The 12,500-nt window shown below is 48.3% G+C and overlaps 13 non-coding genes across 13 annotated transcripts in view; 7 read left to right on the top strand and 6 right to left on the bottom strand.

The window, feature by feature from the left end:
- LOC128982248 (U2 spliceosomal RNA) overlaps positions 1 to 103 on the bottom strand; it is a 186-nt gene extending 83 nt beyond the window's left edge. Inside the window, exon 1 of the small nuclear RNA XR_008489561.1 lies at positions 1 to 103. This exon is cut by the window's left edge and continues 83 nt beyond it. This is a non-coding gene — a small nuclear RNA (U2 spliceosomal RNA).
- Positions 104 to 5,029: 4,926 nt separating this feature from the next.
- LOC128982295 (U5 spliceosomal RNA) lies at positions 5,030 to 5,150 on the top strand. Its single transcript, XR_008489606.1, has one exon. It is a non-coding gene; the product is annotated as a U5 spliceosomal RNA (small nuclear RNA).
- Positions 5,151 to 5,297: 147 nt separating this feature from the next.
- On the bottom strand, positions 5,298 to 5,511 carry LOC128982270 (small nucleolar RNA U3). The gene has a single exon (XR_008489582.1). It is a non-coding gene; the product is annotated as a small nucleolar RNA U3 (small nucleolar RNA).
- A 501-nt stretch (positions 5,512 to 6,012) lies between these two features.
- On the top strand, positions 6,013 to 6,174 carry LOC128982333 (U1 spliceosomal RNA). The gene has a single exon (XR_008489642.1). It is a non-coding gene; the product is annotated as a U1 spliceosomal RNA (small nuclear RNA).
- A 418-nt stretch (positions 6,175 to 6,592) lies between these two features.
- On the top strand, positions 6,593 to 6,711 carry LOC128982308 (5S ribosomal RNA). Its single transcript, XR_008489619.1, has one exon. It is a non-coding gene; the product is annotated as a 5S ribosomal RNA (ribosomal RNA).
- Positions 6,712 to 7,136: 425 nt separating this feature from the next.
- LOC128982242 (U2 spliceosomal RNA) lies at positions 7,137 to 7,329 on the bottom strand. The gene has a single exon (XR_008489555.1). It is a non-coding gene; the product is annotated as a U2 spliceosomal RNA (small nuclear RNA).
- A 1,241-nt stretch (positions 7,330 to 8,570) lies between these two features.
- Positions 8,571 to 8,691, top strand: LOC128982294 (U5 spliceosomal RNA). The gene has a single exon (XR_008489605.1). It is a non-coding gene; the product is annotated as a U5 spliceosomal RNA (small nuclear RNA).
- A 146-nt stretch (positions 8,692 to 8,837) lies between these two features.
- Positions 8,838 to 9,051, bottom strand: LOC128982269 (small nucleolar RNA U3). The gene has a single exon (XR_008489581.1). It is a non-coding gene; the product is annotated as a small nucleolar RNA U3 (small nucleolar RNA).
- A 501-nt stretch (positions 9,052 to 9,552) lies between these two features.
- LOC128982332 (U1 spliceosomal RNA) lies at positions 9,553 to 9,714 on the top strand. Its single transcript, XR_008489641.1, has one exon. It is a non-coding gene; the product is annotated as a U1 spliceosomal RNA (small nuclear RNA).
- A 418-nt stretch (positions 9,715 to 10,132) lies between these two features.
- On the top strand, positions 10,133 to 10,251 carry LOC128982307 (5S ribosomal RNA). The gene has a single exon (XR_008489617.1). It is a non-coding gene; the product is annotated as a 5S ribosomal RNA (ribosomal RNA).
- Positions 10,252 to 10,676: 425 nt separating this feature from the next.
- Positions 10,677 to 10,869, bottom strand: LOC128982246 (U2 spliceosomal RNA). Its single transcript, XR_008489559.1, has one exon. It is a non-coding gene; the product is annotated as a U2 spliceosomal RNA (small nuclear RNA).
- A 1,241-nt stretch (positions 10,870 to 12,110) lies between these two features.
- On the top strand, positions 12,111 to 12,231 carry LOC128982293 (U5 spliceosomal RNA). Its single transcript, XR_008489604.1, has one exon. It is a non-coding gene; the product is annotated as a U5 spliceosomal RNA (small nuclear RNA).
- Positions 12,232 to 12,377: 146 nt separating this feature from the next.
- LOC128982268 (small nucleolar RNA U3) overlaps positions 12,378 to 12,500 on the bottom strand; it is a 214-nt gene continuing 91 nt past the window's right edge. Inside the window, exon 1 of the small nucleolar RNA XR_008489580.1 lies at positions 12,378 to 12,500. This exon is cut by the window's right edge and continues 91 nt beyond it. This is a non-coding gene — a small nucleolar RNA (small nucleolar RNA U3).

The raw sequence follows: 12,500 nt of genomic DNA, 5'->3' as shown, positions 1-12,500 counted from the left end.
TTCCAAAAATCAGTTTAACAAACTGGTCCCTCGATGAGGGACGTATCAGATGTTAAGCTGATAAGAACAGATTGACAACTTTTTATTGAACATTTTTAAATATTACATCAAGCAAACCCTTTACATTTCATGCCAAAAAGGTGGAATCTTCCATGCAATAACTATGTCCACATGCTCTTTTGAGCTTCACTTTTATAAAATTTAACATGCATATCAAAAATGTAGATCAAAATTGCAGTCCACCTTCAATTCCTATGATTCACATGCTGAGCCACTTCTTAACTAGTCAATCAAACTTAACATTAACCTGAATATTGGCACCCTAATATTAAAATTGAACGCATGGCCCAGGCTTGCTGTCCATTGGACGCCACTCCACATTACATCTATCATTGAGCTTCAAAAAATGTTTAACAATTCTGGAAATTAAATTTCCCTAATTAAAACTACTACAAATAAATAACTAAAAAAAGGAACAGCAAGCCACTTAGAAATTAAATAACAATAATAGAACTTTTAAATTTAACAATGCACAGAAATAAATTATGAACTTTTAACACTTCACTACACTTTTTTTTTCACAAAACACATCACATGTATCACAAAATTAACAATTCTTAACAAAAACAACGGGCCATGCGTTCGATACCACTGATGGGGGTTCCCTACCATTGCCGATGGCCTGTGATATGAGTCACGTAGATGTTTCGTGACCACATGATCACATCAGAGACCATCTGGCGTCTAATGGCCTGGGCACAGCGCGAGGAGATGTTCAACAGTTTTAACACTCGCTCGTTCGCCATGTCCCAGGATCCCAAGGAACCCACGATGAACCCATCCAGGGTGACAGAGTATCCCTTGAGGCGAAGTTCATCAGCTAGCTGACGGTATTTCTCAATTTTGAGTCGTCTCGCGTCAGCTAGCGCCCCGTACCTGTTTTCGAACGGAATAGCCACATCCACCAAGTGGATGCGCTTTTCCCGCTCGTTCGTGACGACCAGGTCGGGCCTCAAGGTACTCTCGACACCGGGAACGGTCAGGTCAACCCTGGTGGTTCCGGTCCTTTCCGGGATTGATTCGGCTAAGCGATGGAGTACTGCATCATGGCGCTTTCTCCAGCCCTCACTGGTCGGCTGGCAGTGGTTCAGCACGTGAGGCAGAGTTTCTGCCTGCTCACCACAGCGCCTGCACCTCCTATCGCCTTCGCCCCAACGCCTGCAACCGTTCAGAGGGACGGTGCCGAGGCGAGCTTTAAAAATAAAGCGCCAATCGGCAAATCGAGTGAACTTGCCGGCCTGGATGAAATGATTTGAATCACGGCATCGGCAAGCCACGTCAAAGACCTTCCCCTGATCAGGCTTCCTCGTGAGTGTCTTCTTCAACTTGAGCCTCATGGCAGTCTTCAATCTTGCAAAAAGATGGCCCCTTGCGTCCTCTGGGACAATGACTGGACCGGAAGTGCCGTCAGGCGAGGGAATTCGAATTTGGAACTCCTCCCTGTCATGGTCGAACTTCCAGTAGACTCCGATTTTCTTTTGGAGCCTACCGGCGGCATTCCTCGCATCAGTCCACAGAGAACCGATGTCACCTCCATCCCTGGCAAAGTCACCGTCCAACCTACCGGACAAGTAGTCGGCAACCTCGTCAAGGGAAACGGGACGCCCAAGGCGTTTCCTGGCGACATGCGAAAGAGTAGCTCTAGCCAGGTCTTTCACCACAGGGTCAGTACACGTGACCATGCGGAAGGCATGGGCCACGGAGGATATGTCAACTAGGTCTGCCAGAGGGAACATTCCGGCCCCTCCCTCTGCCACACCCAGATAGACCACCTCAGCACTGGCTCGCTGTGGAAGGTAGAGCCACTTCTTCACCATTCTCTTCACGTCATTGTCGAGCTTCTTCAGTGGGGTCTTGGCCACCCTGGCTCCTCTCATGATGAAGTCTAGCCGAGGGAGTATGAACATCCTCACGGCTTCCAACTTCTGCCAAGGTGCCAGAAGACTCTCATCAATCTTCTTGACATCTTCGGCCATTCTGGCAATGTCACGTTCTGGTGTCTGGTCAACTTTGAATCCTGTTGGCACCCCGAGATGACGGTACTCCTCGCCCTCTTTCAGACACACCATAGGAGCACCACCGATCTCGTACTCGGTCGCCAGGACTCGCCTGCGGTTGCGGCAATCCACCTCGAGGCTTGCGCACTTCCTGGGGTTAAACCTTAGGCCAGCCCAGGCAGCGACATCCTCCGCCGTCCTCAGGAGCCTGCGCATCTGCTCCTCGCCCGACGCAATCAGAGCCAGATCGTCCGCGTAGGCCACGACAGAGAAGTGGCGTCCACCAAGACGATACCCGTCCGACTCAGCAGCACTATGTACTGCCCTGACCACTGGCTCAATGGCAAGGTTGAAGAGGATAGGGCTGAGCGGATCGCCCTGCTTCACCCCTGCCGCCATTGGTATAGGACCGGTAAAGCCTTGTGACGTGCGGACTCTCGTGGTTGCCCCGTGGTAAAGCTCACTCACCACGTCAATCAATTTCTGGGGCATCCCATGCATCTGAAGCGCATGCAAGAGGTAGCTGTGCGGCACAGACCCAAAGGCATTGGAGAGGTCAAGCCATGCAAGCACGACTCTTTTCCCTCCCCTTCTGGCGTCATCGATGGCTGATCGGACCACGAAGTTGTGCTCATAGCACCCCTCGTGCTCCATAAAACCTTTCTGGGGCCAGGAGATCCTGCCATTCCTGGCCCACTTGCCAATTCTGGAGGCCAGGAGCCCTGTGTATAGCTTCGAAATGCAGGAAGCTAGGGTCAATGGTCTCCAGTTGTCAAGGTCCATGGGGTTGTCTTTTTTGTGGATGAGCACAGTGTTGGAGGTCTTCCACTCTGCCGGAGTCCGGCCCTCTTCAAGGCATCGGCTGAAGATGGCCGCCAACACCACACCACCCGGGTCGGCCCTCTTGAGTGCCCAATAGGGGACCCTATCAGGGCCCGGTGCAGTATTGGAAGCCCGCCCCAGCCTAGCCGACACTTCCTCAGGGGTTATCTCACCCACCAGGTCTTGGTCTTCGTCACATGGCTCGTGAGGAGTCATGGTGTCACGAACGACCTGGGGAGTTGGCCCGACTCGAAAGTCACCCGCCGAGAAAACCCTTCTGAAATGATCCTCCACCACTGCGTCATCCACGGTACAGAATCGACTGTCACCACCCAGAATCTGATTGACCGCCTTTTTCTTGTTGCGACGGAACAGCCTCTGGATGGCGGCAGCTTCGATTGGATCAAACCCACCCCGGGCTGCCTGGTCCCGACCAGGACCAAGGCCATGCCCACGAGCACGGGCTCCAGGTCGCTGAGCGCCCCGGCCCCGCCCGCGGCCACGACCACGGCCCCGACCAGTCCCATCTGCCACCCGAGGGGGGCCATTTTCCCTTCTCTTGGGAGCTGCCTCGAGAATCCACGCCCCCACGACCCGCTCGAAAGCCTCAAAGGTCACTGCCTCCACCACTTCCCTCAGCCAGTGACCCTGGCGGCCATTCGGCGGCGCGGGAGGGGGCGGACCCCCGAGTTCATCTCTGCCCCCATCAGTGGTATTTACAATGTCTAAATCTAATGCCCCCCCTATCTGAGCCCCCCCATTATTGCTACTGGCACTCACAATCGAAGCGTTGCGGCTGCGACGTCTCCGCACCCGTAGGCTCTCGTTCAGGACCACGTCCCAGGCGTCGCCGTCCCCACGTGCTGCAGCAGCCTTACTTTGATCTTAGCCAACAGGCCGAGAAGCGATACTTGACCGAGGATTTTCAAAATTCTCGGCCACTTTGCAACCACCCCCGTTGGTGTGAGTTTTTCACGGAATCGCGGGGCCTTCGGACACCGTCGGCGGCAAACCGGAGTAGAAAATACTGAAAAAAGGGCTTCCAACTGCGACAGGACGAGAGAATAACAACAACTGTTTCCGTACTATGTGTACGTGAGTGTGTTGTTGATCGACTTATTTCAACACTCTCGTCTGCGAACGCGTACGAGAACCGACTCGGGCCCCGAACAGTCCGGGTGCTAATGCCAGTTCTGTCCACGCTGTCCACGCCGGTTGTAGCGCTAGCGTCGCGAGACTAGGTCCACGTCAGAGGGTTCGTTCGTCGTCGGTCTCGTCGCTGGCTCCCGCTATCCGGCAGTCGCGTCACCGATAATAACGAGATAGTGTAAAAATCTGTAACACGTCGAATCGCCATTCTTTTTAACGACTGCTATCGTGTCCGTCGTGCACAGGTCGAATATGTTAACGGGAGAATCGCGTTTGTCGCGTCCGCCTCTCGGTCTGAACTATGCACTTTGCGAGAACTACCCAACTCTTCTCCTATTGGTCGAATCAAACAAAACAGGCCACGCCCACTTTTCTACCACGTAAAACGACATATTGTGTTTAATACCGTCAGTTTACCGATCGGGCTATATAATTCTATCTCGATCAAAGGAAATTGCCGCCGCCCAGAAATTCACTCTCTCTTAGTGTGTTGTTTCATTTTTTTTTTATTCTAGAAATTCATTTCTTTGTTATTATCATTTTTATTTTCATTTTCATTTTCGTTTTCGTTTTCATTTTTATTTCATTCCATTTACTTTTTTACTACAATTTTACTGAAAATCATGATACACGGTGTCTCGTCGAACGTCGTCGTCCCCCTCCTCCTCGTCACACACGTGCAGTGCTAGTTCACGCCGTGTGGAGCGCTAGTAGCGCAGCGCGAGGTCCACGTCGCGTCGCCACGACGAGGCTGCAGCCCGGCTCAGGCTCACCTCGTTCCCGGCCGGCGGCGCAGTTTAGTAACAGTGGTGACACGCGCAATCGGCACTCTTGCCGACTGGTGTTCCAATAAGATACGTCCACTGTGACGGGTCCCGTTTGTCTAGATTGTTGTATATTTCGTAACATCGTGTTTTACGTGTGGACATTCGTGTCAGTTGGCTCTCGCCGGCTCTAACTGAGTCCAGTACTAGTGGGTCGCTCGGGTTTCGTCACGCGCTCCACTCTGGTTTCCCTTCAAAACGAATAAATCTTTCGCCTTTTACTAAAGATTTCCGTGGAGGGGAACACACGATGAGTCTATAAACAAATTTTTAATTAGCGCCCGATCCTTATGGGATTGGGCCACTCACTCGAGTACAATGTTGATTGATTATCACCTCACTGAGCACGAATATACTGTCGTGTAAAAACCTATGACACGCTTGTATTCAATTCAATTGAAGATTGATATTATAAGTTGTTTATTTCATTTATTTTTTTTTTTTTACCACTCTGAACGTCCACCTCTCGACCAGTACCCTAAGGTAAAGGCTGAACGATCATCGATGACGTGCTCCCGTGCCGCTAGGGCCCGGGACCTCGTCTGCCTCACGCTCAGAGAGATGGACCGTAACTCTTCATCGTGGCTGGTATCCACTTCCGTAATGGAGTGTATAAATGAAGATCTTACTACAGAAATGATCCTGTGAAGTATGATCTTGACACGACGTCGGTCACGACCGACGGTCCAGCCGAATTCGATCGTACACAACCCTGTGAGAATCAATATATAAACACTATCGACAGACAATCTCGCGCCGGACTCGGACCTCAGTAAAGACGCTGTTCTGCAAGGAGCTCAGTCACAGTCTAAGCGAAATAAGTCGCAAACAGCACGCGACCGTTTGCCGATCGGTTTCTATAGCGTGGTTTCACCTCGTCTCCGCGCCGGCGCAGCCAGTGACCGACGACGTGTCCGAGCCAGCCACTGTTGGTCTGGACGACGTGGACGGTTTCGCTCGGTGTTTACACGTTGCCCAGAGGTTTTTCTTTTTGAAACCTCGGGATTCGTTTACCGTTAACCGTTTTCAAGACGACGACACGATTTTGGCGACATAAATTTACAATTACCGACACCGTTACAGCTGTAGTGTGGATCGGTTCTCGCACTGATACCCGCTACACGCCAGAGCCGGGTGCCCATTTCGTCGCTCTCGCACTCATACTTACCTGGCGTAGGGGTTACCGTGATCAAGAAGGCGGTTCCCCCAGGATGAGGCCCTTCCATTGCACTACGGTCGGGCTGACTCCTGCGAATGCCCCAAATGTGGGTATCTCGGGCGCGTAATTTTTGGTAGCGGGGACTGCGTTCGCGCTGTCCCTAATAATACACATTCAACTCCAATGGGGTGTATAGTGAGTAGGTAGAGAAAGTCATTCGTTATTTTATACAAACAACAGCGGTAGTGTACGTAAATAAATGATATTTTTGTTAACAATCGTTGAATAAGAATAACGTAGCGCAATAACCTGTAAACAAAAAAGAAACGGACTAAATTTTTCATAATATTAAATCGTGCAATACGTTATATTATTCAATGTTGATTGTTATTTACTTTTTTAACAGTCGATGAATTTCGTAGCGCAAAACTGACTAGGATCCTACCACGGATCTGGCGAATCCACTAATTTTCGAGTTTTTATCCATTTTGATTTATAAAACTGATAATGTATTGCTGATTGCTCTGTCAGTTAGAATAATGATGGTTCACTCAGGATGGTGACAGGTACTTCCAGCACTCGCCAACGGCCATACCACGTTGAATATACCGGTTCTCGTCCGATCACCGAAGTCAAGCAACGTCGGGCGTGGTTAGTACTTGGATGGGTGACCGCTTGGGAACACCACGTGCTGTTGGCATTTTTTTCATTTTGTACTTTTCACTATATTTAAAATTTCCTCTTGTTTATTTTTTGTTATTTCCAAAGGTCTTCTTTTCACTATATTTTTATTTTCTTATTGCTAATTTTTTGTTATTTCCAATAGTTTTCACCGTTTACTGTGACACACTTGTATTCACATTAGGCATACATTTATTTTTATTTATTTGGAATACTCGGTATGTTGTGTACAGCAAACAATACTGTAGTCTATTAACGAACTAGTGTTGACTTAATAACAACGGTAACATGAACGACCCGTCGTGTCGTCTCGTCAGCGGTCGCTCGAACGTCGATAATAATTTATTCGGTCTACATTTTTACAATGCAGTACTTAGAATCAATTAATTGATGCGTGTCAATATCTCTGTACTACTTATTATTAGTTGAACGTACGATATGGTATTATGGTGGGCCGGTCCCGGCGGTACTGCAATGCCGGGTCAACCCGTGACAGAGGTGGAGCAAGCTCCTAGCACTCCGTCGATTTCCAAAAATCAGTTTAACAAACTGGTCCCTCGATGAGGGACGTATCAGATGTTAAGCTGATAAGAACAGATACTACACTTTGATCTTAGCCAACAGGCCGAGAAGCGATACTTGACCGAGGATTTTCAAAATTCTCGGCCACTTTGCAACCACCCCCGTTGGTGTGAGTTTTTCACGGAATCGCGGGGCCTTCGGACACCGTCGGCGGCAAACCGGAGTAGAAAATACTGAAAAAAGGGCTTCCAACTGCGACAGGACGAGAGAATAACAACAACTGTTTCCGTACTATGTGTACGTGAGTGTGTTGTTGATCGACTTATTTCAACACTCTCGTCTGCGAACGCGTACGAGAACCGACTCGGGCCCCGAACAGTCCGGGTGCTAATGCCAGTTCTGTCCACGCTGTCCACGCCGGTTGTAGCGCTAGCGTCGCGAGACTAGGTCCACGTCAGAGGGTTCGTTCGTCGTCGGTCTCGTCGCTGGCTCCCGCTATCCGGCAGTCGCGTCACCGATAATAACGAGATAGTGTAAAAATCTGTAACACGTCGAATCGCCATTCTTTTTAACGACTGCTATCGTGTCCGTCGTGCACAGGTCGAATATGTTAACGGGAGAATCGCGTTTGTCGCGTCCGCCTCTCGGTCTGAACTATGCACTTTGCGAGAACTACCCAACTCTTCTCCTATTGGTCGAATCAAACAAAACAGGCCACGCCCACTTTTCTACCACGTAAAACGACATATTGTGTTTAATACCGTCAGTTTACCGATCGGGCTATATAATTCTATCTCGATCAAAGGAAATTGCCGCCGCCCAGAAATTCACTCTCTCTTAGTGTGTTGTTTCATTTTTTTTTTATTCTAGAAATTCATTTCTTTGTTATTATCATTTTTATTTTCATTTTCATTTTCGTTTTCGTTTTCATTTTTATTTCATTCCATTTACTTTTTTACTACAATTTTACTGAAAATCATGATACACGGTGTCTCGTCGAACGTCGTCGTCCCCCTCCTCCTCGTCACACACGTGCAGTGCTAGTTCACGCCGTGTGGAGCGCTAGTAGCGCAGCGCGAGGTCCACGTCGCGTCGCCACGACGAGGCTGCAGCCCGGCTCAGGCTCACCTCGTTCCCGGCCGGCGGCGCAGTTTAGTAACAGTGGTGACACGCGCAATCGGCACTCTTGCCGACTGGTGTTCCAATAAGATACGTCCACTGTGACGGGTCCCGTTTGTCTAGATTGTTGTATATTTCGTAACATCGTGTTTTACGTGTGGACATTCGTGTCAGTTGGCTCTCGCCGGCTCTAACTGAGTCCAGTACTAGTGGGTCGCTCGGGTTTCGTCACGCGCTCCACTCTGGTTTCCCTTCAAAACGAATAAATCTTTCGCCTTTTACTAAAGATTTCCGTGGAGGGGAACACACGATGAGTCTATAAACAAATTTTTAATTAGCGCCCGATCCTTATGGGATTGGGCCACTCACTCGAGTACAATGTTGATTGATTATCACCTCACTGAGCACGAATATACTGTCGTGTAAAAACCTATGACACGCTTGTATTCAATTCAATTGAAGATTGATATTATAAGTTGTTTATTTCATTTATTTTTTTTTTTTACCACTCTGAACGTCCACCTCTCGACCAGTACCCTAAGGTAAAGGCTGAACGATCATCGATGACGTGCTCCCGTGCCGCTAGGGCCCGGGACCTCGTCTGCCTCACGCTCAGAGAGATGGACCGTAACTCTTCATCGTGGCTGGTATCCACTTCCGTAATGGAGTGTATAAATGAAGATCTTACTACAGAAATGATCCTGTGAAGTATGATCTTGACACGACGTCGGTCACGACCGACGGTCCAGCCGAATTCGATCGTACACAACCCTGTGAGAATCAATATATAAACACTATCGACAGACAATCTCGCGCCGGACTCGGACCTCAGTAAAGACGCTGTTCTGCAAGGAGCTCAGTCACAGTCTAAGCGAAATAAGTCGCAAACAGCACGCGACCGTTTGCCGATCGGTTTCTATAGCGTGGTTTCACCTCGTCTCCGCGCCGGCGCAGCCAGTGACCGACGACGTGTCCGAGCCAGCCACTGTTGGTCTGGACGACGTGGACGGTTTCGCTCGGTGTTTACACGTTGCCCAGAGGTTTTTCTTTTTGAAACCTCGGGATTCGTTTACCGTTAACCGTTTTCAAGACGACGACACGATTTTGGCGACATAAATTTACAATTACCGACACCGTTACAGCTGTAGTGTGGATCGGTTCTCGCACTGATACCCGCTACACGCCAGAGCCGGGTGCCCATTTCGTCGCTCTCGCACTCATACTTACCTGGCGTAGGGGTTACCGTGATCAAGAAGGCGGTTCCCCCAGGATGAGGCCCTTCCATTGCACTACGGTCGGGCTGACTCCTGCGAATGCCCCAAATGTGGGTATCTCGGGCGCGTAATTTTTGGTAGCGGGGACTGCGTTCGCGCTGTCCCTAATAATACACATTCAACTCCAATGGGGTGTATAGTGAGTAGGTAGAGAAAGTCATTCGTTATTTTATACAAACAACAGCGGTAGTGTACGTAAATAAATGATATTTTTGTTAACAATCGTTGAATAAGAATAACGTAGCGCAATAACCTGTAAACAAAAAAGAAACGGACTAAATTTTTCATAATATTAAATCGTGCAATACGTTATATTATTCAATGTTGATTGTTATTTACTTTTTTAACAGTCGATGAATTTCGTAGCGCAAAACTGACTAGGATCCTACCACGGATCTGGCGAATCCACTAATTTTCGAGTTTTTATCCATTTTGATTTATAAAACTGATAATGTATTGCTGATTGCTCTGTCAGTTAGAATAATGATGGTTCACTCAGGATGGTGACAGGTACTTCCAGCACTCGCCAACGGCCATACCACGTTGAATATACCGGTTCTCGTCCGATCACCGAAGTCAAGCAACGTCGGGCGTGGTTAGTACTTGGATGGGTGACCGCTTGGGAACACCACGTGCTGTTGGCATTTTTTTCATTTTGTACTTTTCACTATATTTAAAATTTCCTCTTGTTTATTTTTTGTTATTTCCAAAGGTCTTCTTTTCACTATATTTTTATTTTCTTATTGCTAATTTTTTGTTATTTCCAATAGTTTTCACCGTTTACTGTGACACACTTGTATTCACATTAGGCATACATTTATTTTTATTTATTTGGAATACTCGGTATGTTGTGTACAGCAAACAATACTGTAGTCTATTAACGAACTAGTGTTGACTTAATAACAACGGTAACATGAACGACCCGTCGTGTCGTCTCGTCAGCGGTCGCTCGAACGTCGATAATAATTTATTCGGTCTACATTTTTACAATGCAGTACTTAGAATCAATTAATTGATGCGTGTCAATATCTCTGTACTACTTATTATTAGTTGAACGTACGATATGGTATTGTGGTCGGCCGGTCCCGGCGGTACTGCAATGCCGGGTCAACCCGTGACAGAGGTGGAGCAAGCTCCTAGCACTCCGTCGATTTCCAAAAATCAGTTTAACAAACTGGTCCCTCGATGAGGGACGTATCAGATGTTAAGCTGATAAGAACAGATACTACACTTTGATCTTAGCCAACAGGCCGAGAAGCGATACTTGACCGAGGATTTTCAAAATTCTCGGCCACTTTGCAACCACCCCCGTTGGTGTGAGTTTTTCACGGAATCGCGGGGCCTTCGGACACCGTCGGCGGCAAACCGGAGTAGAAAATACTGAAAAAAGGGCTTCCAACTGCGACAGGACGAGAGAATAACAACAACTGTTTCCGTACTATGTGTACGTGAGTGTGTTGTTGATCGACTTATTTCAACACTCTCGTCTGCGAACGCGTACGAGAACCGACTCGGGCCCCGAACAGTCCGGGTGCTAATGCCAGTTCTGTCCACGCTGTCCACGCCGGTTGTAGCGCTAGCGTCGCGAGACTAGGTCCACGTCAGAGGGTTCGTTCGTCGTCGGTCTCGTCGCTGGCTCCCGCTATCCGGCAGTCGCGTCACCGATAATAACGAGATAGTGTAAAAATCTGTAACACGTCGAATCGCCATTCTTTTTAACGACTGCTATCGTGTCCGTCGTGCACAGGTCGAATATGTTAACGGGAGAATCGCGTTTGTCGCGTCCGCCTCTCGGTCTGAACTATGCACTTTGCGAGAACTACCCAACTCTTCTCCTATTGGTCGAATCAAACAAAACAGGCCACGCCCACTTTTCTACCACGTAAAACGACATATTGTGTTTAATACCGTCAGTTTACCGATCGGGCTATATAATTCTATCTCGATCAAAGGAAATTGCCGCCGCCCAGAAATTCACTCTCTCTTAGTGTGTTGTTTCATTTTTTTTTTATTCTAGAAATTCATTTCTTTGTTATTATCATTTTTATTTTCATTTTCATTTTCGTTTTCGTTTTCATTTTTATTTCATTCCATTTACTTTTTTACTACAATTTTACTGAAAATCATGATACACGGTGTCTCGTCGAACGTCGTCGTCCCCCTCCTCCTCGTCACACACGTGCAGTGCTAGTTCACGCCGTGTGGAGCGCTAGTAGCGCAGCGCGAGGTCCACGTCGCGTCGCCACGACGAGGCTGCAGCCCGGCTCAGGCTCACCTCGTTCCCGGCCGGCGGCGCAGTTTAGTAACAGTGGTGACACGCGCAATCGGCACTCTTGCCGACTGGTGTTCCAATAAGATACGTCCACTGTGACGGGTCCCGTTTGTCTAGATTGTTGTATATTTCGTAACATCGTGTTTTACGTGTGGACATTCGTGTCAGTTGGCTCTCGCCGGCTCTAACTGAGTCCAGTACTAGTGGGTCGCTCGGGTTTCGTCACGCGCTCCACTCTGGTTTCCCTTCAAAACGAATAAATCTTTCGCCTTTTACTAAAGATTTCCGTGGAGGGGAACACACGATGAGTCTATAAACAAATTTTTAATTAGCGCCCGATCCTTATGGGATTGGGCCACTCACTCGAGTACAATGTTGATTGATTATCACCTCACTGAGCACGAATATACTGTCGTGTAAAAACCTATGACACGCTTGTATTCAATTCAATTGAAGATTGATATTATAAGTTGTTTATTTCATTTATTTTTTTTTTTTACCACTCTGAACGTCCACCTCTCGACCAGTACCCTAAGGTAAAGGCTGAACGATCATCGATGACGTGCTCCCGTGCCGCTAGGGCCCGGGACCTCGTCTGCCTCACGCTCAGAGAGATGGACC

The sequence above is a fragment of the Macrosteles quadrilineatus genome, unplaced genomic scaffold (genome assembly GCF_028750875.1).
Source record: "Macrosteles quadrilineatus isolate MER2022 unplaced genomic scaffold, UCM_ALF_1.0 Scaffold_204__1_contigs__length_187771, whole genome shotgun sequence".
Lineage (NCBI taxonomy): Eukaryota > Metazoa > Arthropoda > Insecta > Hemiptera > Cicadellidae > Macrosteles > Macrosteles quadrilineatus.
This window is presented reverse-complemented; position numbering and strand designations above follow the sequence as displayed.